Below are 27160 nucleotides of genomic sequence, written 5' to 3'. Positions count from 1 at the left end.
TTGGAGACATTATTGGACCTTTAGTCTGCCAGTCAACTTCAGCCTGAGATGTGCCCATCAAACCGCTTGAAGGCGGCGACCAGATGTGTTACACATTCAGGAGACTTGACAAAATGGCTAAAGATCTACAACATCTCAAACATTCTTAACTCATACTCATGTGAATCTAGTTCCCAGGATGTGCACTAGATTCACACTTTCATCTTAACCACGAACATACATAGCAAAATACATTTAAGACGAAAGTGATCACAAATTACAACTACTTAATAGATACATGGGCCGACCGACCAAATATAGATATATCAGAGAACAACGGAAGCTTGACTACCCAAACACAAGCACACCGCCTAGGGGTTTACCCTATTAAGTTCAAGTCCTAGAAGAAGCAGACGAAAGCTCGCATCACTCAACTTAATCTAAACATACAACCTGCACAAATAGATATTTCAACATAGCAAGAGTCAAGCCAAAATCAATCCTAACATACTACATGTAAGGCATATATTCAAAGGAGGGCAATATGTGTTCAATTTCAGCATAAAGCAAGTTTTGTTTCACAATTCTTTTGTGAAGGAGTTGATGATTCAGTTAACAAAACATTTTTGTTACTTCGTCATAAATATCATTATATCATCATAAGCATACTCTTGTTGTCTTCCTTGGCAACAAGTCATATAATCATCATTACACTCACACAACTGAACACATTTCACCCATTCCAAATCCATGTTTCATAACACAGTTTAAAAACATAAGTCTATACTCATGACACTTCACCAAGCGCTCATGACCGTGGGCACAGCTAATCGATTAGTTTTTATAATAACTCTACAGAGTTTGTGCAGCTTTAACCACATGATATGATTTGCTCTAGTTTGTCCGGTACCCGTCGGTACCTGTTGATGCGAAAAACACACACTGGCCTGAGAGATTTTCTTTACTCTAGTGCAGGTCCAAAGATTTGTTCGGATTCAGGGCGTGCCAGTTGGTTTGATCCTACAACCAACAAGAAACAAAGAATACAAAGTTAAAACCACAAACGATAGCCAGTCGGCCGGATTTCCGATGACGTATCGTTTAATACTAAACCGATGTAACATGGATTAGATCGGCGGTGAAGTATATAACAAAGAAAGAATTAGATCTACTGGATCGGCTGTAAATATCAATGATATATAATCTATGCTTCGAAATATTTTTAAACTAAGTGATTGGGATAGATCGGACAGTGTGCCGAGACAGTATAAATCACTTATATCTAAAAGTACTTCAGAGCAAAGATTATATATATTCATGGCATAGCCGATAGGAAAATCTAATTTCTATCGGCTAGTACTCCGATACTGCTTTATACGAAGATATCAATATAGATTAAATATACTAAACATGAATCAATCTAATATCAGGATAACCTAACAAATCGATAACATGCTTAATATGTTTTATCCAAGCGAGATCTTAATATAAAGGGCAGATTTAGCACATCAAGTAAACATATGAGGAACAAGATGACCAAACCAGGTAAGATCGACTGAAATCCCGATGCTATCTCTATTAGCAATCATAAAACAAGCTAGATATTACGATTCTAGATATTACTTAATAGATCAAACTTAACTGATGCAACATTAAGCATAAAGACAAACATAAGATCTAAACTAGTCTATGAGAGTCTTTTTGAGATGGTGGATATACTATATAATCTAATTCAATGTCAGTATCGAATTCTATCGGTTGTTTGCGATGATAGAGGCTAGTTGATGAGGCTAGATAGCAAGATCAATCTGGATTATATAGTAAATATAATAACTCAACGATTTACATAAACATGATTAGAGTGACATAAAGATTGTAGAATCAAGGAGTTAATTTAGATTTTGTGATGAAAATATTGGTGGTTTGTTAATGTTGATTTGGATATTTTATGAGATGGTTGATTTTGTGACGTGTGCAGTTTTGGTTGTCCCAGGTGATCAGACTGGCTGAGTGCCGCCGGTCAGACCGGCCGGCCCGACGGTCTGACCGGTAGGATCCTGATCGATGTCGGTTTCGGGTTGCTTTGTTGGATTTGGATATTTCCTTCGGGGATTTGGCTTCTAGATGGTTTCTATGTGTATGGATGCTGTTGTTATACTAATGTGAGTCAAGTTGGGACGAACTTGGGCTTGGAATATGGTTTCTTGGTTGTTGCATGTGCAGGTGTTGCTTGAGGCCTCGGGAGAGTGTTGCCGGTGATAGATCGGAGTCTACTTGGGAGAAGTTGATGTCCAGGGATCATGAGATCATGCGGGATACTAAAGGCTAGAGGACAATGCACGTGGTGATGAAGAAATTCAGATGGTATACAAAAGGGATTGTGTACGTATGGAAAGAGGAGTCGAATTTGGAAGGGAGTCCAAATTCGGGAAGTTTGGTAGAGATAAGGAAAGAGATAAGTTGTTTACTTGCAAGAGAGGGTTTCCTACGTGGTTAGGAGTCCTAACTTGTGTTAGCTTCGTGGGCTTTGCACAACCTACCTCATGTATAAATAGAGAGGGAGTGTGAGGCCTCCCGGTATCGGTTTTAGAGAGACATAGGTTGGGAGAAAGTTAGGGTTTCGATTTTAGTTCGAGATTTTGGTGAGGAGTGTTGTTGATGCACTTTGTAAACACTAGTTGATGCAATAAAGTCGAAAAGTTTCAATCTACATCTTCGAGTTTGTCATCTACCGGTGTTTCTGGGACCCGACGGTCTAACTGCAGTTGTGCGCGCGGTCTGACCGGTGGGATTGCGGCAGTCTGACCGGCGAGGCTTCGGCGGTCCAACCGGCAGCAGGAAGGCGGTGTGACCAGCGACGACAGGGCCTCGACGTCCATTTCGTTCGAGGGTAATCTTTAATTCCGCAAAAGATTTTGGTTTTTTGGTTTTTCCTACCATTCACTCCCCTCTGGTAGGTTTGTTTGATCTTGTGTGATCCTACAAGTGGTATCAGAGCCACGTTTTTCTATTTGATCTTTACCGGTCTTTAGATTTGTTACCATGGCTGAAAAGTTTTCAAGCAAACCTCATATTTACAATGGAGTTGATTTTGATTATTGGAAGAAAAAGATGGAGTCTTACATTACATCTTAAGGCTATGATATCTGGATGAAAGTTGCTAGAGTTTATGAGATTCCTGAACGTATTGAAACTATTGCCCAGAAAACTGATTTTGAAAAAAATTGCAAAGCACGAAATATTCTTCTTAGTGGGATTTCTCATTCTGATTTTGATCGTGTTTCACACCTTGCAACTGCTAATGAGATTTGGAAAGCTTTGAATAATTTTCATACTGGATCTACAAACATTAAGGAGTTGCGAAAAGATGTTTTCAAAAAGGACTACATTAAATTTGAGATGAGTTTTGGTGAATCTTTGGATGATTATTTGGGCCGCTTCAATAAAATTTTGAGTGATCTTAGATCTGTTGATGATTCTTATGATGTTAACTATTCTCAATCTGAGATTGCTTGTCACTTTATGAATGGTCTTGATATGAGAGTTTGGGATGTTAAAGTGACTTCTATTCAGGAATCCGTTGACATGAACACTTTGACTTTGGATGTTCTTTATACTAAATTGAAAACCTATGAGATGAATATTCTTTCAAAAAGAACAGATTCGAAATCTACTGCTTTGGTATCTTCATCTGGATCTTCTTTGGATACTTCTAAGGATGTACTTGCTGTTTTAAATGCCATGTCCGATGATCAACTGGAAGAAATCAGTGAGGAGGACTTGGTTTTGGTTGCTAACAGATTTTCTCGAGCTATAAGTAATGTCAGGTACAGGAAAAGAGGAGGACCACATCGTTGCTTTCATTGTGGAGGACTTGGTCATCTTCGAGCTCATCGTCCCAAGCTTGGAAGGAATCCAAAGGAAGAATCTCAAGATGAAACCAAGAACACCAAGCAGAACAAGAAGCAATTCAAGAACATGAAGATGAAGAAGTTCTATCAGAAGGCGCTTGATGAGGCATTTGCAGCTGTGCAAGAATCAAGTGATGTTGAATTTGAGAGTGATGAGGATGATGGCAAGGGGAACACAGGCAAGAATGATGTTTGTCTCATGGCTAGAAGCGTGGATGAAGATTCTGATTGTGATAATGAGGTAACACATATTCCTAGTGTTGAATATCTTCAAGAAGTGATTACTAGACTTGGTTATAAAATTTCTAATTTTGAGAAAAATATTAATCAATATGAAGCTACTATTGAATCTTTTAATGCTGAAAATTCTAGAATAAAATCTCTTGTTTCTGATAATGATGAGTGTAAATCTTGTGAGTTTTTATTTGAGGAAATTGAAGCTGTTAGAGATGTTAATAGGTCTCATGTTAAAAATATTAAGAAATCTGAATCTTGTCTTGCTATGAGCTTTGCCATGAAAACTAGGTTGGTTAATGAATTGTTTTTGACAAAGAGAGCTTTGAATAAATGTCAAATTGCTTTGTTTGCTAGTTCGATGTTTAATTTGATTAGCTCTAAAAGGATTAAACAATCTAGTGAAAAACCTAGTTTGACATGTGTTGCTAATGAGATGAAACTAAATGATGCTCTAGGTCGTGTTAAGCACATGGAAGAAATTGTCAAACAATGTCTTTTGGATGCTTGCAAAAATTGTGCTAATCTTACTCAAGAGGTTTCTTACTTAAAAAGTTATTTGCAAAGATTTTCTGATGGTAAAAAGAACCTCAACATGATTCTTGATCAATCTAGGGTTAGCACATACAATCGTGATTTAGGTTTTGATCCTTATGCTCATCATACTAAACTTCCTCCTATTGTTTTAGGCGCCGGTGCTAGAAGTGGTGAAATTTTGCTTAAACCTGAGTCTAAGAACACTGTGTTTAAATCTGCTGGCATCATGACTACTTTGAATGCATCATCTTCAAAAACCAATGTTGTGCATGCAAAACCTTCTGTTGGTGTTTGTGTTGCTAAGCCATCTGTTTCTACAAATGCTTCTAATCATCTTGATAAATATACTTGTTCTTTTTGTGGAAAAGATGGTCATCTTGTTGGTTTTAGTTTTAGACTTGCTAGAAAACAGAAAAAGGAACGGGAAATTGCTGTTGCAAAAAAGAGATGGCAAAAACCGTATTTTGTCCCGAGACAAGCGGTCAGACCGACGCTCTACCTCCGGTCAGACCGGCGATAAGCCTTCGGTCAGACCAGCCTCGGGTAGATTTTTCTAACAGGAAACGGGTTGAATTTTCTACTGGTTATGCTCTTGTTGGTTCTGGTCGTGTGTCTTAGTACTAGATTTCTAAATTTTTATTATCTAACCCCAGTACTGAGGCTTCGACTTCTGCTTGTGTATAGGCACTTTTGGCGAGGAAGGAGAACGTGTGGATTGTGGATTCCGGTTATTCGCGACACATGACCGGTGATAAAAATTGGTTCTCCTCCCTCAAGAAGGCATCAAGGAAGGATTCAATCATTTTTGGCGATGCTTCTACTAGTATGATCACTGCTACTGGATCTGTCAAGGTAAGTGACAAGTTTACATTGAATGATGTCGCTTTGGTTGAGAATTTGAAGTACAATTTGCTCTCCGTTTCTCAAATTGTGGATGAGGATTTTGATGTGTTGTTGAAGAAAACTAGAAGTAAGGTCTTTAATTCTTCTAGCGATGTTGTGCTTAATGTTTCTCGTTATGGAAGAGTTTTTAAGGCTGATTTTTAAAGAAGTGTTTCTCTAGAGATTACATGTCTTGTTGCAAAATTTTCAACAGATATGATGTTTTGGCATCGTAGGCTTGGACATGTAGGCTTTGATAATCTCACTAGACTTAGTGGTTCTGATCTCGTTCGTGGTTTGCCTAAACTTAAGAAAGATCTTGATTTGGTTTGTTCACCGTGTCATCATGCTAAGATGGTTGCTTCTTCACATAATCCTATTGTTTATGTGATGACGGATGCACCGGGACAGCTTCTACATATGGACACTATTGGTCCAGCTAGAGTGCAATCTGTTGGACGAAAGTGGTATGTGTTGGTTATTGTTGACGATTTTTCTCGATATTCTTGGGTTTACTTTATGGCTACTAAGGATGAGGCTTTTGAACACTTTAAAAGTTTGTATCTTCGTTTGGCTCTTGAATTTTCTGGATCTTTAAGAACTATTCGAAGCGACAATGGTGGTGAGTTCAAAAATGCTTCTTTTGAATGTTTTTGCAAAGAAAAAGGTCTTGAATATCAATTTTCGTCTCCACGTGTTCCTCAACAAAATGGTGTTGTTGAAAGAAAGAATCGCTCTTTGGTTGAAATGGCTAGGACTATGCTTGATGAGTGTCATACACCTAGGAGATTTTGGGCTAAAGTTGTTAACACTGCATGTTATATTTCCAATCGTGTTTTCTTGAGATCAAAACATGGAAAAACTTTGTATGAGCTTCGCTTTGGTCATACACCTAAGATTTCACATTTGCGTGTTTTTGGTTGTAAGTGCTTTGTGTTGAAATCAGGAAATTTGGACAAATTTGAGTCACGTTCCACTGATGGGCTTATGCTTGGTTACTCTACACATTCTCGAGGTTACCGTGTACTTGTTTTAGACACTAACAAAATTGTTGAGACTTACGAAGTCACTTTTGATGAGGCTAGTGTAATACCCCGTATATTAAAAGATATTTAGGTTTTTTTTAGTTTGGGTTGACTTGTTAAAATAAAGATGCTAACAGAAATAAATAAAATAAAAATATCTTTAGAAGCGGGCCAAGATGAGAAGGCCCATAAACCCAGCCCATTAGTTCTCCCCTAAAACCTAGAGAGAGAGGAACCGAATCCCACCTCCCCTCATAGTGCCGCCACCCCTCTCCCTTGCCGGCGCCTCCTTCCTCCCCTCCTCCAATGTTCGCATCTCTCCTATCTACAGCAAATTGCTCTCCCTAGATCACCTTCATAGCTTGGATCAAGAAGCGAAGTAGAAAAACGGAACGAGGAGGAGGAGAGGAGTAGAAGGAGGGGTTAGACTGGAGTCTCCCCTATTGTCTCCTCACAAGTTCTCTAAAGAAACCCTAGGTGATGCTTATCCCCTTGTTGTATCAGTTGTTCTAGCAGGCTTTAGTGCTTTAATTCGTGGTTAGGGAAGGCTAGAGAAGGAGTTTGGGTAGTTGCGGTTCGGTTTGTTGCAGTTTTGCACGTGGGCAGATTTGCAGTGCTTCAGTGTTTTGATGTTTCAGGGCTCTAAATGTTATTTTCTGCAAAAGTGTATAACCAGAAAGTTGTAGATAATGTTTGGATCTATCTTCTGATCAAAGGGCATGATTTTATCTCAAGTGGTTTAGGAGATATAATTTTTTTAGTATGACTATTGTTTTTGTGTCATAATTTGGATAGTAGTAGATTGAACTGTTTTTGGAGGGGTAAAACAGTGGAATCAGCCAGGCTGACTATAGAAAAAGTTGTAGAGGTTTTTTTTAGCTTTCCATATTGGTAAAGTACACCCTGATTGGGCGAGTAGAACTCCAGTTATAGTTGTTTTAGTGTGGATAGTCTGAAATTCTGGACAAATTCTGAAGCCTGCTTTCAAGCGCAAATTAGACCATTTAAATGGCAGAATAAAAATATGATTTCCACATAAGAGTTGTAGGCCTTGTTCTGTCGATTTCCAAAATGTATTTATTTGCAGTCATAGCCTTTTCATATTTCAAGATATAAAGGTTTGAAGCAGCAATCTTGTTTATAGTCCAAGCGGCGTTCCTTGTTATTGCATTGTGATGGGATGGGGTAGTAGGTTCACCTTTTTCATTGTTTTATATGCATGTTTGAATGTGTTTGCTGAGGTTTTGTTTGTGATTAGGTGGTGGTCCTTCAAATCGTGCATGATACCAACCCTTCATTGGAGGCAAGTGCATGACGAACTAATTGTGTGATTCATGGATTGTTTACTCTATCTATTTATTTCTAATATATTTCTACGTGATAAGTAACTACTTATGTTCATATTACTGTTCACGTCATTTAGATTTCAAATTGATCTTATGTGTATGATGTTATTCTTGTTTTAATATTCTGGATTCTGGTTCTGCTTAAATAATTCAAGTTCCCTGCTTGCCATGGATGTGCAATATAGTTTCAATTTGGTTCTTTGATTCCGGTTTCAACTATTCAAGTACCATGCGTAGTCATGGAAGTGCAATTTGGTTCCTTATTCAAGTTCCTGTGGGTAAGCGCTGATCACGCTTACTCGGCTTTGCCGGCAATTGCTAGGATCTATTCACTATTGTCCGGGATGGAAACTACTATTTCAATTCATGCCTGCCTAGGATGGGAACTACTATCTTCTTTGACTTGCTGTTGGAAAATGTGTTTCCTATCAAAGAAAGAAAGCCTTCTGTTCATGCTTTATTGCCAATGTTGTGTATATGTGTTTTCTAGTTCCATATTGTACTTGCTGAGTATTTTTATACTGACTCTTGTGTTTTATTTGGTTTTAGGTACGCATTGAGACCGATATGCACGGGCGGGAAGTTGAAGCATCTAGGCCCCCGGTGTTAATTTTGGTAATTAATGACAAGCGCTAATTGTGGACTAACCGTTGTCTTTGAGCTATACATTTTAAGTTAGGTCCACGTCATATGTGCGCATGTATGATTATCGATGGATTAAAATTGATGGCGCAAAGCAAATGGAAAGAAGACGGTAAAACTAGCGCTTTAATTTAGAATTGATCGAGGTGTAGGGCGATCAAATTTGCTAGTTTATTTTTAGTTTCGCCGTACTATTAAGAGGGGTAATGACCTAGCAAAGAGATGATTTTAATTGCCACATTAGGTCATTATGCATTTAGATTTGTGCTCACATTTCACACACACACACACTTCACTGGGTTCGGCCTGACCAGGGGCGGTTAGACCGGCCACATAGTGGCGGTCTGACCGACGTGCCCTGGCCGGTCTGACCAGCCGCAAGATGGCGGTCTGACCGGCGCATAAGGCCGGTCTGACCAGCGGCACATGAGCGGTCAGACCGGCCCCCTAGAGGCCGGGATGGTGCTGCTCGGGATGGCCGATACAGAGCCGACAGAGCCATAGTTGGTCAGACCGAGCCGATGGCGGTCTGACCGAGCCGAGGCCGGTCTGACCGCCTGCTCAACGCCGGTCTGACCGGCCAGGCTGATGGGGCCCTCTGACAGCACTACAACGGCTAGTTTTCTAGCCGTTGCAGAGTAGCATGGTCTGACCGGCCACATACCTCCGGTCAGACCGGCAGAGCACAAAGTTGGAGGATTTCGCCCCCAACGGCTAGTTTTGGTGGGTGGGAGTATAAATACTCCCCCACTAGCAGCAAGGGGACTCTCTTGGCACCCAATTCAATTGCATACACCCCTTGCACCTCTCTCACACTTACTTGAGCTTTGTGTTCATCCATCTAGTGTTAAAGGGTTGATTAGCTAAGAGTCAAGTGCATTTGCTTCCATTGTAGAGCTGGTGTGGCACTTGATCATCTCCACGCCGGGTTATTGCTTGTTACTCTTGGAGGTTGCCGCCTCCTAGACGGCTTGTGGAGGAGTTGCCCGGTGACCTCTCCGAGAAGATTGTGGAGGAGGCCCGGCACCGGTTTGTGAGTGGTTTGGAGTTCACCACCTTCGGAGTGAAGGAAGAACTACCCCGAGTGATCGAGGCTTGGGTAGTCCTCTCCGTGGGCCGGCTCCCGCCTTGCCCACCCCTTGACGAAAGGGGCGTGCGGTGGCTTCGTGGTTGAGCGGTGGAGTTGGGCTCGCCTCAACGGGGAGTAGGAAACCGACGAGTTTCCGAACCTCAGTGAAAAATCTCTTGTCTCATTGTCTCATTTGATTGTCGCATTTACATTTGTGCAATTTACATTTCTAGAGACATACTTGAGATCATATCACCCTAGGATTGCTAAATATTGACATGGGAGTGTGATTTACTTTCCTAGAGATATAATTGAGCCACTATCACCCTAGGTTTGCAAAACATAACTTAGTTGCTTAGTTAGAGTTGACCCTCACCAAGCAAATCGCCTATTCACCTCCCCTCTAGTCGACATCTCGATCCTACAAGTGGTATCAGAGCTTGGTCTGTCTTGATTGGGCTTCACCACCTAGAGAGAAGATGTCGAACGAGGTGAACCATGTAGGGAAGGCTCCTATGTTTAATGGCACAAACTACTCCACTTGGAAAATTAAAATGTCTACTCACCTCAAGGCTATGAGCTTCCATATTTGGAGTATTGTGGATGTAGGCTTTTCTATCACTGGCACGCCCTTGACGGAGATTAATCACCGCAACCTCCAACTCAATGCCTAAGCCATGAATGCTTTGTTCAACTCTTTGAGCCAAGAGGAGTTTGATAGAGTGAGCGACCTTGAGACCGCATATGAGATTTGGAACAAGTTGGCGGAGATCCATGAGGGCACAAGCGAGTACAAGGATGCCAAGCTTCATTTCCTCAAGATCCAATATGAGACATTCTCCATGTTGCCTCATGAGAGTGTGAATGACATGTATGGGAGGCTCAATGTCATTGTGAATGATCTCAAGGGGCTTGGGGCAAACTACACCGATCTTGAGGTTGCCCAAAAGATGCTTAGGGCTCTACCGGAGAAGTATGAGACCCTTCTCACCATGCTCATCAACTCCGACATGTCAAGAATGACACCCGCAAGCCTCTTGGGGAAGATCAACACCAATGACATGTACAAGTTGAAGAAGAAGGAGATGGAGGAAGCCTCACCTTCTAAGAAGTGCATTGCTCTCCAAGCTGAAGTTGAAGACAAGAGCAAGAGCAAGGTTAATGAAGTCAATGAGGACTTGGAGGAAGAGATGGTCCTTCTTGCTAGGAGGTTCAATGATCTCTTGGGAAGGAGAAAGGAGAGAGGAAGGGGCTCCAACTCCAATAGGAGAAGAAATAGAAGACCCAACAAGACTCTTTCCAATTTGAGGTGCTTTGAGTGTGGTGAGAAGGGACACTTTGCTTCCAAGTGCCCTTCCAAGGATGATGATGGAGACAAGACATCCAAGAAGAAGAGTGGAGGCTACGAGCTCATGAAGAAGCTTAAGAAGGAAGGGAAGAAGATTGAGGCCTTCATCAGGGAATGGGACTCAAATGAGGAGAGCTCCGCCTCATCCGGGTCTGAGGAAGAAGGTGATGATGATGCAAGCTCCAAGAAGAAGAAGATGGCCGTTGTTGCCATCAAGGAGGCTCCATCACTCTTCGCTCCACTTTGTCTCATGGCAAAGGGCTCCTCTATGGTAACATCTCTTAGTGATAGTGAGAGTGATGATGATTGTGATGATGTTTCCTATGATGAGCTTGTGAGTATATTTGAGGAGCTCCATGCTTATAGTGAGAAGGAGATTGTCAAGTTTAAGGCCCTAAAGAAGGATCATGCTTCTTTGGAGGTCTTGTATGAGGAGCTAAAGACCTCTCATGAGAGACTCACCATTTCTCATGAGAAGCTTAAGGAAGCTCATGACAACCACCTTTCCACTACTCAATATGGAGCTCACATTGATGTTGGCATATCTTGTGATTTGCTTGATGATAGTGCTACTAGCCATATTGCTCATGTTGCATCATCTAGCATTTCTACCTCTTGTGATGATCTTATGGATATGCCTAGCTCTAGCTCTAGCTCTTGTGTTTCTATTTGTGATGCTTCACTTGTTGTTGAGAACAATGAGCTTAAGGAGCAAGTGGCTAAGCTCAACAAGAGTTTGGAGAGATGCTTCAAGGGTAAGAACACTCTTGACAAGATTTTGAGTGAGCAACGGTGCATCCTTAACAAGGAGGGACTTGGATTCATTCCAAAGAAGGGTAAGAAACCTTCTCACCGTGCCACTCGTTTTGTCAAGAGCAATGGTAAGTATTGCTCCAAGTGTCGTGAGGTTGGGCATTTGGTGAGTGATTGCCCCGGTGGTAAGCCTCCTAAGACATTCATGTTTGATTCTCATTATATGCTTAGGAAGGCTCATGATGGTAGTATTGTTGCTAGATATGTGGGTTCCCCTATACTCGGTGGTAAAAAGAATGCCATTTGGGTGCCCAAAGCTTTGGTATCTAACCTCCAAGGACCCAAACAAGTTTGGGTACCTAAAAGAGCTTGATCTTCTTTTGTAGGTGAACTACCGCACCGGTGGGAGCCATTGGGTGCTTGATAGTGGATGCACTCAACACATGACCGGTGATAGGGCTATGTTCACCACATTTGAAGTAGGAGGGAATGAACAAGAGAAAGTGACATTTGGAGACAATAGCAAAGGAAAGGTAATTGGGTTAGGTAAAATTGCTATCTCCAATGATTTGTCAATTGATAATGTCTTTCTTGTTAAATCTCTAAATTTTAATTTGCTTTCGGTTGCTCAAATTTGTGATCTTGGCTTGTCATGTGCTTTCTTCCCACAAGAAGTTATTGTTTCTAGCCTTCTTGACAAGTCTTGTGTGTTCAAAGGTTTTAGATATGGAAATCTTTATTTGGTTGATTTCAATTCTAGTGAAGCAAATTTGAAAACTTGTTTAGTTGCAAAAACTTCTTTGGGTTGGCTTTGGCATAGAAGGCTAGCCCATGTTGGCATGAATCAATTGAGCAAACTTTCAAAACGTGATCTAGTTGTGGGCTTGAAAAATGTGAAGTTTGAGAAAGATAAGCTTTGTAGTGCTTGTCAAGCAGGCAAGCAAGTTGCATGTTAACATCCTACTAAGAGTATCATGTCCACATCTAGACCATTGGAGCTCTTGCATATGGATTTGTTTGGCCCAACAACCTATAAGAGCATTGGTGGTAATAGTCATTGTCTTGTGATTGTTGATGATTATTCTCGCTATACTTGGGTGTTCTTTTTGCATGATAAGTCTATTGTTGCCGAGCTTTTCAAAAAGTTTGCAAAAAGGGCCCAAAATGAATTTAGTTGCACTCTTGTGAAAATTAGAAATGACAATGGTTCCGAGTTTAAGAATACCAATATTGAGGACTATTGTGATGATCTTGGTATTAAACATAAACTTTCCGCTACCTACTCACCTCAACAAAATGGTGTATTGGAGAGGAAAAATCGTACATTGATTGAGATGGCAAGGACTATGCTTGATGAATATGGTGTTTCCGACTCCTTTTGGGCGGAAGCCATAAACACCGCATGCCATGCAACCAATAGGCTTTATTTGCATCGTCTCTTGAAAAAGACTTCCTATGAGCTAAATGTTGGGAGGAAGTAATGTTGCCTATTTTCAAGTTTTTGGTTGCAAGTGTTATATTTACCGAAAGGGTGTTAGACTAACAAAATTTGAAAGTCGGTGTGATGAAGGGTTTCTTCTAGGTTATGCCTCAAATAGCAAGGCATACCGGGTCTACAACAAGAACAAAGGTATTGTGGAAGAAACCGCCGATGTTCAATTTGATGAGACTAATGGCTCCCAAGAGGGGCACGAGAATTTGGATGATGTAGGTGATGAAGGCTTGATGAGAGCTATGAAGAACATATCAATTGGAGATGTCAAGCCTATTGAAGTGGAAGACAAGCCATCCACCTCCACTCAAGATGAGCCAACTACTTCCGCTACGCCAAGTCAAGCTCAAGTTGAAGTGGAGGAGGAGAAGGCACAAGATCCACCAATGCCACCAAGGATACACACCGCTCTTTCCAAGGATCACCCAATTGACCAAGTGTTGGGTGACATTAGTAAGGGTGTTCAAACTCGATCTCGTGTCGCTTCGATTTGTAAACATTACTCGTTTGTTTCTTGTCTTGAGCCAAAACATGTAAATGAAGCTCTTTGTGATCCGGATTGGATAAATGCTATGCATGAAGAGCTCAACAACTTTGCAAGAAACAAGGTATGGACTTTGGTTGAAAGACCTAGAGACCACAATGTCATAGGGACAAAGTGGGTCTTTAGGAACAAACAAGATGAGAACGAGTTGGTGGTGAGAAACAAGGCAAGGTTGGTGGCACAAGATTTCACACAAGTTGAAGGTTTGGACTTTGGTGAAACTTTTGCCCCCGTGGCAAGACATGAGGCTATTCGCATCCTTCTTGCATTTGCATCATGTTTTGACATAAAACTATTTCAAATGGATGTGAAAAGTGCTTTTCTAAATGGTGAAATTGCCGAAGTTGTTTTTGTTGAACAATCTCCCGGTTTTGAAGATCCTAAAAATCCTAACCATGTTTACAAACTCTCTAAAGCTCTTTATGGTTTAAAACAAGCTCCTAGGGCTTGGTATGAAAGATTGAGATATTTTCTTTTGTCAAAGGATTTCAAAATTGGAAAAGTTGGCACCACTCTTTTCACAAAAATCATTGGTGATGATTTTTTTGTGTGTCAAATTTATGTTGATGACATCATATTCGGTTCTACTAATGAGGTATTTTGCAAGGAATTTGGTGATATGATGTCTTGGGAATTTGAGATGTCCATGATTGGAGAGTTGAGCTTCTTCCTTGGACTTCAAATCAAGCAACTCAAGGATGGGACGTTCATGAGCCAAACCAAGTACATCAAGGATCTACTCAAGAGGTTTGGCTTGGAGGATGCGAAGCCCATCAAGACACCTATGGCAACCAACGGGTATCTCGACCTTGATGAGGGAGGTAAACCGGTAGATTTAAAACTTTATCATTCCATGATTGGTAGTTTGCTTTACCTTACCGTATCTAGGCCGGATATCATGTTTAGTGTTTGCATGTGTGCACGGTTTCAAGCCGCTCCTAAGGAGTGTCACTTAGTGGCCGTGAAAAGGATTCTAAGATATTTAAAGCATTCCTCTACTATTGGCTTGTGGTACCCAAAAGGTGCTAAATTTAAGCTTGTTGGCTATTCCGATTCGGATTATGCCGGTTGCAAAGTGGATAGAAAGAGCACATCCGGTAGTTGCCAAATGCTTGGTAGATCCCTTGTGTCATGGTCATCCAAGAAACAAAACTCCATAGCCCTCTCTACCGCCGAGGCGGAATATGTTTCGGCGGGTAGTTGTTGTGCCCAATTGGTTTGGATAAAACAAACCTTGTTGGACTATGGCATATCCTTCATCAAAACCCCACTCCTATGTGACAATGATAGTGCCATAAAAATAGCCAATAACCCGGTCCAACATTCTAGAACCAAGTATATTGCATTCGCCATCACTTCCTAAGAGATCATGTTGCCAAGTGTGACATAGTCATTAGCCACATAAGAACCGAGGACCAACTAGCCGACATCTTTACCAAGCCTCTTGATGAAACCCGCTTTTGCAAGTTGAGGAATGAGTTAAATGTCATAGATTTCTCTAATGTGGCTTGAGATGGTGCACCATGGTTGCTTCTTTTTGCATATTCTATATTTGCTCTTATTTGCTCTTATGCTTTGGATTTATTGCCATTTGGTTCTTCATTGCGAAAATGGAGCATGTCACATTAAGGGGGATTTTCGCACTCTTGCATATGCTCCACTTCCTTTTATATGTGAGCAAATCAACTAAAAGTGCTAGTAGTGTTTTTAAAATGCCCAAGTCAACATAAGTCAAAACTTTTGCAAAATAAATGTAGTTTGAAAACTATCTCTTGGAAAATATTTCAAAAGGGTCCCTATTTGTTTTCCAAGCCTCACATTGCAAGAAAAATGATTTTTAAATGAAAATGCCATTTTGGCTCTCTTTTGAAGAAACTAGATTCTTATTTTTGGCCAAAATGAGATTAAACCCCAAAATGAGATTGAGAAGGAATTTGAGAAAAGTTTCAAAACAAAGTTGGTAGTGAAGAAGATTTGAAAAGTTTTTGGTATTCAAATCATATTCAAAAACCAAATATTTCAAAAGTTGTTCGAAAATCAAATTCGCCCAAAAACCCCTATAGACCATAAATGGTCACCTCCTAGCACTCAAGTGAGTTTTGTTGCAAATCTTCATAAATTTCAAATATTATGAATGGTTGGCAATATTTCAACTCACACATTTCAAAATTGCTCCAAAAATCAAATTTTTGTTGAATTTTATTGTGTGGGGGTAGCCAAACTGTGCAAGGGCTGTGCACAGTCGGTGGGGGGCTAGGCGGTCTGATCGGCGCTATATGCGCGGTCTAACCGGCCTGGTGGCGGCGGTCTGACCGGCCACTAGGGCCCGGTCTGACCGGCCGCACCCCGGCGGTCTGACCGGCCGAGTATAGCCGGTCTGACCGGCCAGGGATGGTGGGCCCGGGAATCTTCCCTTTTCTTGCCTCTTTTTCCCCTACCCGACCCAATCTTCTCCCATTTAGCCATCTTCTTCCCCAACTCGAAAAAAACTCCTAGTCTCTCCTCTCCCAAACCCTAGCCACCTCCCTCCACCAAATCCATCCGGTTCAACCGTCGAAATCACTCCGGTTACACCGTAAGTGAATCACCTCCTCTTCCTCTCTCTATTCCATGGATTGATTTGAGTTTTTATTGAGTTTGTATCCATGGCATGAAACCCTAGGTGAAGGAAGAGGTGTTCTTCGATTTGCACCAATAGAGGGTAGTTTCTTGGTGTGATTCAACTCCTTCAACCGGTAAATCACTCTCCCTCTTGTGGATTGCTCTCAAATCGGTCTATTTCAATCTCTAGGGTTAAGGATAGTTTCCCCCATTGCTTCAATCTTGATGAAATAGACCTACACCTTGATGTTCATGTTCCAATCTTGTGCAACTTTGTCCTAGCAATTTTTGGAATCATTTGTGTGGATTGTGGAAGAATTCGGTTGTGCTACTGTCAGTGGCGGTCTGACCGGCCGAGGGCCGGCGGTCTGACCGGCCTTGAGACGCCGGTCAGACCAGCCGATGGCCGTCGGTCTGACCGGCCTTGGCTCTCGGTCTGACCGCCCCTGACAGGCAGCATTCCCTCTCCTCCCACTTCACTCTGTGGTTTCTGAAATTATTGCTTATATATCCTTTGCTCCTATTTTTTCAGTGATGCCTCCCCGCACTCTTCATGGTCATCGTGCGCCCACTCCGGATCCCGTGAGTGAGCCTGAGGAATCGAGCGGAGAGGATTACGTTCAAAGTGATGAAGAGGTTGAGGCCAATGTTGAGGGGGCTAGTTAGGAGGAAAGTGGAGATGATGACAGTGGAAGTGGAGAGGATGAGGATGAAGGAAGTGATGAGATGAACATTGATCCCTCCATTCAGTTTATTGTGAACATGAGGAATCCATCACAGTATACCATCTTGAGGCACCATGATCAGTTTTTGAGGCCTCGGGACACCCCGGATCCCCGTTTTCACACCGCTTTCCAGAAGAGTGTGTATGAGCAAGTCTATATAGGGAAAGCTTTTGCAGAACATAAGTGGATCTCTTGGAGAGATATCAATGAGACTCCAGAGTTTGAGAGCTTGTAGGATCTCTTCAAGACTGTTAGCATTGGCCGGATTGTGACTCTTAAGCAAGATTACAATGAAGATTTGATCCGGCAGTTTTATGCTACAGTGTGGGTGGCCGGGGACTATAGTGAGATGAAGTGGATGTTCGACATCCTTCAGTGTTCTATCTCCAGGAGGCAATTCCGGCGGCTCCTAAATGTTCGCTTGGACTTTGGAGATGACTTGCATGAGGAGCACACCCATAATCCGCTCTCCATAGACTACCTCTCTCAGTTTTATGAAGATGGAGCGCGGTACACACATGGGAAGGTTGCCGGCTTGAGGACCATCCCGAGTGTGGTCAACAGGATTCTGAGAGCTACCATCCTCCCTCGCCTGGGTAACAATGATGACATTAAGGGGGTGGCTTGGCACGTTATCGATGCCATCATTCAATGCCGTCAGTTCGACGTTGTTACTCTCATGATGCAAGAGATTGCCATCTCTAAGGGGACCTTTACTCAGGGTATCTATTATGCCCCTTACATCATGAGATTGATTCAAGACAAGCTTGGGGCTGCTGAGCCAAATTTGAAGAAGCACAAGTAGTACAAGCCCCACCTTCAGTTTGGAGCTCCTCGTGCTCCTAGGACGGCGCCCTCCTCCCATCCTGTAGCTAGCTCAAGTTCAGCACCTCCTCCTCCTCATGGGTATGATCCAAATGCCTTCTTTCATCCTCAGTATGCCTATTTTGGAATGCAACCCAACGAGTACTTCAACCCGGTACATGGGGCTATTAATACCCTAAGTGAAAGCATTCAACGCTTGTCTACCGGGCATGAAGCTTTGCATGAGGATGTTCGTGGCTTGCGCATGGATGTTGGGGACTTGAATGCTTCCGTGGGGAGATTGCACACTCGAGTGGGTACATTGGATTCTCGAGTCCAAATGTTGGAGAGCTCCCAAGCATTCGTGTATCATCGTCGTCGTGATGCTTCTCATCCTTCCACTTCGGCGCGTCCTCCTTCTCCTCCACAAGAGTGAAGACCTTTTTGGTGCTTGATGCCAAAAGGGGGAGAAACGTGTGTTTTATGTTGGGTTGGGACTAGTAGTAGTGAGGATAGTGCCCTCATTTTTAATAGGTCAAGGAGTTTTGGGCTATATTTTGTATGGATATGGGCTATTACTCTATCTTGTGTGTTATTTGTCGTTATGTCATTTGGACCCTTCGTGGTCTTGTAATAGCCTTGTTTTATTTATGAGCCCTTCTTAGGATGTTTTGTGACTTTTGTGAGTTAAATGGTTAAGTGACGTGAACTTATGCAATGATGGATGGTATATGTGATATTGATGTATATGTGACCATCTTATGCCTATGGGTTGAAGTTCACATTGATATATTGCTCTTGTGTTTGTGATATATTGAAATGTGCATTGGCTCCATATTTGCTATTTGTGATTGTTATGCATATGTGCATATGTTTAGGGGGAGCTTTTGCTTGTCAATGCAATATATGTCCATGTGCTCTCTGTTTGATTATATATATTTGTGGTGTTTGTCATCAATTACCAAAAAGGGGGAGATTGAAGCATCTAGGCCCCCGGTGTTAATTTTGGTAATTAATGACAAGCGCTAATTGTGGACTAACCGTTGTCTTTGAGCTATACATTTTAAGTTAGGTCCACGTCATATGTGCGCATGGATGATTATCGATGGATTAAAATTGATGGCGCAAAGCAAATGGAAAGAAGACGGTAAAACTAGCGCTTTAATTTAGAATTGATCGAGGTGTAGGGCGATCAAATTTGCTAGTTTATTTGTGTAGGGCGATCAAATTTGCTAGTTTATTTTTAGTTTCGCCGTACTATTAAGAGGGGTAATGACCTAGCAAAGAGATGATTTTAATTGCCACATTAGGTCATTATGCATTTAGACTTGTGCTCACATTTCACACACACACACTTCACTGGGTTCGGCCTGACCAGGGGCGGTCAGACCGGCCATATAGTGGCGGTCTGACCGACGTGCCCTGGCCGGTCTGACCGGCCGCAAGATGGCGGTCTGACCGGCGCATAAGGCCGGTCTGACCAGCGGCACATGAGCGGTCAGACCGGCCCCCTGGAGGCCGGGGTGGTGCTGCTCGGGATGGCCGATACAGAGCCGACGGAGCCGTAGTCGGTCAGACCGAGCCGATGGCGGTCTGACCGAGCCGAGGCCGGTCTCACCGCCCGCTCAACGCCGGTCTGACCGGCCAGGCCGATGGGGCCCTCTGACAGCACTACAACGGCTAGTTTTCTAGCCGTTGCAGAGTAGCACGGTCTGACCGGCCACATACCTCCGGTCAGACTGGCAGAGCACAAAGTTGGGGGATTTCGCCCCCAACGGCTAGTTTTGGTGGGTGGGAGTATAAATACTCCCCCACCAGCAGCTTTGGTGGGTGGGAGTATAAATACTCCCCCACCAGCAGCAAGGGGACTCTCTTGGCACCCAATTCAATTGCATACACCCCTTGCACCTCTCTCACACTCACTTGAGCGTTGTGTTCATCCATCTAGTGTTAGAGGGTTGATTAGCCAAGAGTTAAGTGCATTTGCTTCCATTGTAGAGCTAGTGTTGCACTTGATCATCTCCACGCCGGGTTATTGCTTGTTACTCTTGGAGGTTGCCGCCTCCTAGACGGCTTGTGGAGGAGTTGCCCGGTGACCTCTCCGAGAAGATTGTGAAGGAGGCCCAGCATCGGTTTGTGAGTGGTTTGGAGTTCACCACCTTCGGAGTGAAGGAAGAACTACCCCGAGTGATCGAGGCTTGGGTAGTCCTCTCCGTGGGCCGGCTCCCGTCTTGCCCATCCCTTGACGAAGGGGGCGTGCGGTGGCTTCGTGGTTGAGCGGTGGAGTTGGGCTCGCCTCAACGGGGACTAGGAAACCGGCGAGTTTCCGAACCTCGGTGAAAAATCTCTTGTCTCATTGTCTCATTTGATTGTCGCATTTACATTTGTGCAATTTACATTTCTAGAGACAGACTTGAGATCATATCACCCTAGGATTGCTAAATATTGACATAGGAGTGTGATTTACTTTCCTAGAGATATAATTGAGCCACTATTACCCTAGGTTTGCAAAACATAACTTAGTTGCTTAGTTAGAGTTGACCCTCACCAAGCCTAGCAACTTAGGTTAGTTTTGATTAGGTGTCATTTAATTTTAAATCGCCTATTCACCCCCCCTCTAGTCGACATCTCGATCCTACAGAAGTAGCACCCTTATATACACATTACTTGCACACTATCAAACTATATTGCTTAGGTCCATAATGACACTTAAATTATATCCTGGTTTGGTCTTGTAATAATCTTTTAGATTTCTAATAGTTTTTTTTCCCCATGGATTATAAGGATGGATCGTATTGTGGGAATGATATTGTTATTAGTTTAACTTATAATTGCCTGTTGTGGATGTCCGTATTTACAGGCGAGACTCTGCCGAAAGTTCTAATAATTTTGGAAGTTAGTGGTTTGAGTGTTTTTTTGGTGTGGCACTCATGGTATGTGGTTAACTGGGGGTGTTACAGCTAGTCCTGGTACTAGACCCGATATTTTAGGTACATTATCACAGGTTCAGGGGGAGGATATTTTCGTGGAAAAAAGCGACGACGAGGATGACAACGAACTAATGGCCGGTCAGACCAGGGCCACGGGCCGGTCAGACCGTCGACCCACCGCTGGTCAGACCGCAGGCAAAGGAGAGGTCAGACCAGCCTGGGGGCGATTCGTCGGGTTCGTCTGGTACTGAAGATAGAGGACCTCCAGAAGTTTCTACTTCGTCAAAACATGATGCAGAACACGAAATTTCATCAGAAGTTTCTGCTCCACTTCATATTCAACGACGACATCCTCCAGAACAGATAATAGGTAACATTGAAGAACGTACAACAAGGTCTAAGGTAACAACTCGTGATACTCATGTAAATTCTGCATTTGTTGCTACTTTTGAACCCAAACATGTTACTCATGCCTTAACTGATGAATCGTGGATCAATGCCATGCGTGAAGAACTTGAGAATTTTGAAGGAAACAAAGTTTGGTCTTTAGTTGAACCTCCTGTTGGTCATAATATCATTGGAACTAAATGGGTTTTCAAAAAAAACAAAATGAGGATGGTTTGATTGTGAGAAATAAGGCTAGGCTTGTTGCTCAAGGTTTTACTCAAATGGAGGGGTTGGATTATGATGAAACTTTTGCTCCTGTTGCTAGAATTGAGGCAATTAGACTTTTGCTGGCTTTTGCTGCTTCAAAAGGTTTTAAATTGTTTCAAATGGATGTGAAAAGTGCTTTTCTTAATGGTTATATCCAGTGAGGAAGTTTATGTAAAACAAGCACCCGGTTTTGAGAATCCTGATTTTCCCAACCATGTTTTTCGTTTGTCAAAAGCTTTGTATGGTTTGAAACAAGCTCCAAGGGCATGGTATGACATATTGAAAAACTTTTTGCTTGCTAAAGATTTTACAATGGGAAAAGTGGATAAAACTCTCTTTGTTCTTAAGCATGGTGATGATCAACTTTTTATTCAGATTTATGTGGATGATATCATCTTTGGTTTTTCATCTCACCCTTTGGTTGTGGAGTTTGCTGAGACTATGCACAGGGAATTTGAAATGAGTATGATGGGAGAGTTGACTTAGTTTTTGGGACTTCAAATCAAGCAAATGAAGTAAGGTACGTTTGTGCATCAAATGAAGTACACCAAGGATCTTTTAAGGCGCTTCAAGATGGTGGATTGCAAGCCAATTTCTACCCCAATGGGATCAACTGCTGTGTTGGATCCAGATGAAGATGGTGAAGTTGTGGATCAAAAGGAGTATAGGAGCATGATTGGATCTTTGCTCTATCTCACCGCTTCGAGACCGGACATTCAATCTGTTGTATGTTTGTGTGCTCGTTTTCAAGCTTCTGCACGTGCTTCACATCGTCAAGCTATTAAACGCATCATGAGGTATTTGCAACATACTCTAGAATTTGGAATTTGGTATTCTACATCATCTTCTATATGCTTGAGTGGTTATTCGGATGCGGAATTTGGTGGGTGTAAAATTGATAGGAAAAGTACAAGTGGAACATGTCACTTTCTTGGTACTTCTTTGATTGCTTGGTCTTCTAGGAAACAATCTAATGTTGCTCAATCAACTGCTGAGGCTGAATATGTTGCTGCTGCTAGTTGTTGTTCTCAGATTCTTTAGCTTATTTCAACTTTGAGAGATTATGGTCTTACTTTTGAGAAAGTTTCTCTTCTTTGTGATAACACTAGTGCTATTAATATTGCTAAGAATCCTGTACAACACTCACGCACAAAGCACATTGATATTCGCTATCACTTTTTGAGGGATCATGTTGAGAAGGGAGATGTTGAATTGGCTTTTGTTGATACTCAATTGCAATTGGCAGATATTTTCACGAAATCGTTGGATTCTTCTCGATTTGCTTTTCTTCGAGGCGAGTTGGGGATTGTTCATCCTTTTGGCATTAATTGATGGGGAGTTTTGGCTCTTGGTTGCATTCATGTTTTTTTTCTTTTGATTTTTTCTTTTTGCATACATGTTTTATTCATGCATGGTGTGATAAAAAATGAAAAAAAATAAAAAATAAAAAATTGAAAAATGAGAAGAGCTTTGTTGTGCCTTAGTATATTCTGGTATATGCTAGCAATACATGTTAGGTGATGTGATGACTAGGCTAGCTTGTGTGCATGTTAGTTTTTATATGAGCTTTTGATATTGTCTTTAAGTGAGTTGATACATGACACATATTTTTCACTTGAATTAAGGAAATATGCAATATTGATGCTAGCATATGGTTTGATTTATAAATGCTTTATATATATATATATATATATACTTTATTGAATTGTTATTTCTCAAATAGCTTTGTAATTGCTCATTGTGCAAGACAATAAAAATATTTATAAAAAAATGAATACTGAATCCTTGGAAACAGTCTTGACGACAAGGACGTATTCGATGTGAGCAAAAATAATGGGTGCCGAATCCTTGGAAATAGTCTTGACGACAAGGATGTACCCGGAATAATTAAAAAAAAAAGAGCAAAAAGGCTCAAATCAAAGTGAAAAAATTCTCTTGATTGTTTCTGCACTAAAGCTAATTTGAGAAAGAGTGATAAATGCAATAGGTATATATGTATAGTGTTTATTATTCAACCTATGTGCTTGTGAATATATTGCATGATAAATCGTTTGAAGTCATGAATCTTTAGTGTTGATTTGATCTTTTTGACAATATCTTAGGTTCATGTTTACACTTTTGTGCATGCTTGTTAACTAGTTTGTCATGCTATCTACCTTGTTATTACAACACATGTTCTTGAATTACTTTTGGTATAGCAAAGCTCTCCGAGAAACAAAAAAAGGTGTTGATGAACTCATTGTCAAAAGGGGGAGAACAAGGTAACAAATTGTGCATAATTGTCGTAAGTAGAAGAAATTTCTTTCTTTTCAAAAGTGAGAGATTTTTCTTTGAAAATTTTTGGCATTGAAGATGCTTTTTGGATTTTTTGGATTTGCTTCACAACATACCACAAATCATTTGTTGTTTGCCAATGATTTTCATCAAGGGGGAGATTCTAGAATCAAGGAGTTGATTTAAATTTTGTGATGAAAATATTGATGGTTTGCTAATGTTGATTTGGAGATTTTATGAGATGGTTAATTTTGGGAAGTGTGCAGTTTCGGTTGACCCTGGCGGTCAGACCGGCTGAGTGCCGCCGGTCGGACCGTAGGTGTTGCGGCGGTCAAACCGGCCTGCTCGACGGTCTGACCGGCAGGATCCTGATCAATGTCGGTTTCGGGTTGCTTTGTTGGATTTGGATATTTCCTTCGGGGATTTGGCTTCTAGATGGTTTCTATGCGTATGGATACTGTTGTTATACTAATGTGAGTCAAGTTGGGACGAACTTGGGCTCGGAATATGGTTTCTTGGTTGTTGCATGTGCAGGTGTTGCTTGAGGCCTCGGGAGAGTGTTGCCGGTGATAGATCGGAGTCAACTTGGGAGAAGTTGATGTCCAGGGATCATGAGATCATGCGGGATACAAAAGGCTAGAGGACAATGTACGTGGTGATGAAGAAATCCATATGGTATACAAGAGGGATTGTGTACGTATGCAAAGAGGAGTCGAATTTGGAAGGGAGTCTGAATTCGGGAAGTTTGATAGAGATAAGGAAAGAGATAAGTTGTTTACTTGCAAGAGAGGGTTTGCTACGTGGTTAGGAGTCCTAAGTTGTGTTTGATTCGTGGGCTTTGCACAGCCTACCTCATGTATAAATAGAGAGGGAGGGTGAGGCCTCCCGGTATCGGTTTTAGAGAGACACAAGTTGAGAGAAAGTTAGGGTTTCGAGTTTAGTTCGAGATTTTGGTGAGGAGTGTTGTTGATGCACTTTGTAAACACTAGTTGATGCAATAAAGTCAAAAAGTTTCAATCTACATCTTCAAGTTTGTCATCTACCGGTGTTTCTGGGTCCTGACGGTCTAACCGCAGGTGTGCGCGCGGTCTGACCGCTCCGAAGCTTCTTTCGTAACTCCCGGAATTTCTTCGTAGTTGCTCCGTTCCATGCCTCATTTCATAGGTAAGCCCAGAGTGGCTCTATTTCATTCTATCTCACTTCCTAGCACTTCCTAGGCGGTTTGACCGCAGGTGTTTGTGCGGTCTGACCGGTGAGGCTTCGGCGATCCGACCCGCGACAGGCAGGCGGTGTGACTGGCGACGACAGGGCCTCGACGTCTACTTCGTTCGAGGGTAATCTTTAATTCCGCAAAAGATTTTGGGTTTTTGGTTTTTCCTACTATTCACCCCCCCTCTGGAAGGTTTGTTTGATCTTGTGTGATCCTACAAAGATGTAAGTACTAATCCCGAGAACGCAAGCCACCATAACAAGCTTTACCTTTTCGGCAGAGATCGAAATCGATGCAGTCCAACTTGAAAGCAAGAACTCGTCGAAACAATGAAAATAGAAAAGGGTTGCGATGCACCGAAAAGTATTATTGAACTGATGTTAACTGTTTACAAGATATCGGGTCATATTTATACCCAACATACATAATATGTCATTGTCGGACATGACTCCACTTCTATTACAACTCTAAAATACGAACAAGTCCCTTAGGTGGTCTCTTGCCCAAAGTATCTATAAGGAAACTACTAGAATATCCTAAATAATAGATACAATTGCCTTCTTCGGACATAATTCATGCTTGGCAATACTTGTGCAACACCCCAATTGATCCCGACAATGATTCTAGAATCTTCTTGCCGAAATCGGCTACACCAGCTTCTCCTTAACCGATTCTGTATCAGCCGATGCAGACGGTAGCCGATAGGTCCGTAACCGACGCGTGTTCTGTTTCTGAGAATAACAAACTCTTTACAAATCCGCTTTGGCCTTGATTCTAGATTCAATCTATGATTTACCAAATTTGGTCGTTAACACATGCTCCCCAAGTCCGCTATATTTGTAATGTTGCGGATTTGCTAAAATTTATGCCCGCTCGTATCTAGGGTTTCTTTTCTTTTTCGACAGTTATCGCACCTCTTTTAAATAGTAACCACCACTTTGAAATTTTCACGCCGTCACTTTCGTTTTCACCGCTCTTAGCCAAAACTTTCCGCAATCTCACTGGCGATTTCCTCGAAACCATCGGCGACCTCCATGTTAGGGAACCTTATGCATCTAAGTGATTGATATTTGAGATATAGTTGAGATGAAGTAAATTCTTTTGTTCCATGTTATGACATTTGGGGATTTGTTTTTAGAATCAAAAATTCTTTTTGAAGCTTACTTCTCATATGACTTTATTCCTACCTACCAAGGCCATACACCAATTTATTAATAATGAACCTTATACATGTGTATGAGTGCCTATCATTATATTGAGCTTTACCAAATTATTGTGACTCGTGTTAGATGTCTCTCATGCTCTCTCAATCAAGGTTGCACACCCATGATTTTAATTCTAACACGAGTCAAGGACTCTCATGATTTTAATTCCTTGAATCAAGGTTGCACACTCATGTCTCTCATGATTTTAATTCAAATATTCTAACACTACGTTGGATGTTATATTCCAACATAGTGATAGAGTTTAATTCTAACATATTCCATGAGTGTTGGCGTATATTTGAATGTAGGAAATAAACCGCCGAAGTTGGGATGAAAAACAGACTCGAGTGAAGGTGAAATCCTATCCATATAACGAGTGGGCCAAAAACTACACAGAACATCAACAAAAGGGCCTTCCACTTGAAGAAATAGATAAGGGGGGCTGAGGAGGAGTATTGGGCCAGGCATGGGTTCGGCCGAACCACCAACGCAACCATCCGATCCAGGTTTTGGCGTGGACGGTCCAGATGAGCTCCTGATGGCAGTTGAAGGGCAAAAAGGACATTTTTCATTTTCCTAACCATCATACCTGTCCTATTTAAGGACCTCACCTCACTCACTTCACTCACACACTCTAAACTTGAGCTGAATTATAAGAGGCTCTATTGTACTTTATAAGGGAGAGAGTAGAGTAGAAGAAGTCAGAGAAATTCCGGAGTTGTTGGTAATCATCTTTTTTTTTTCTTTTGCTCTATTAATTACTCTGATTATAATAGAAATATCTTTTAAGTAATTTAGTTTTGCTTGGTGGGAATTAAATCTTGGTTAGTTCCTAATCAGCGTACAGGATCATTGTTCACTATAATAAGTTAAAATATAGTGATTGCTTTAGTGTGTAGCTAACATTAAAGTAAGTAATTAATCTGCTTAGACGCGGTGTCTAGGTAGTTAATTTCCGGTGTTTGCTCTGCATCCCACAGTAGATGTGAGGTGGG

The sequence above is a fragment of the Oryza glaberrima genome, chromosome 10 (genome assembly GCF_000147395.1).
Source record: "Oryza glaberrima chromosome 10, OglaRS2, whole genome shotgun sequence".
In the NCBI taxonomy this organism is placed as follows: Eukaryota; Viridiplantae; Streptophyta; class Magnoliopsida; order Poales; family Poaceae; genus Oryza; species Oryza glaberrima.
Note: the sequence above shows the minus strand (reverse complement) of the source record.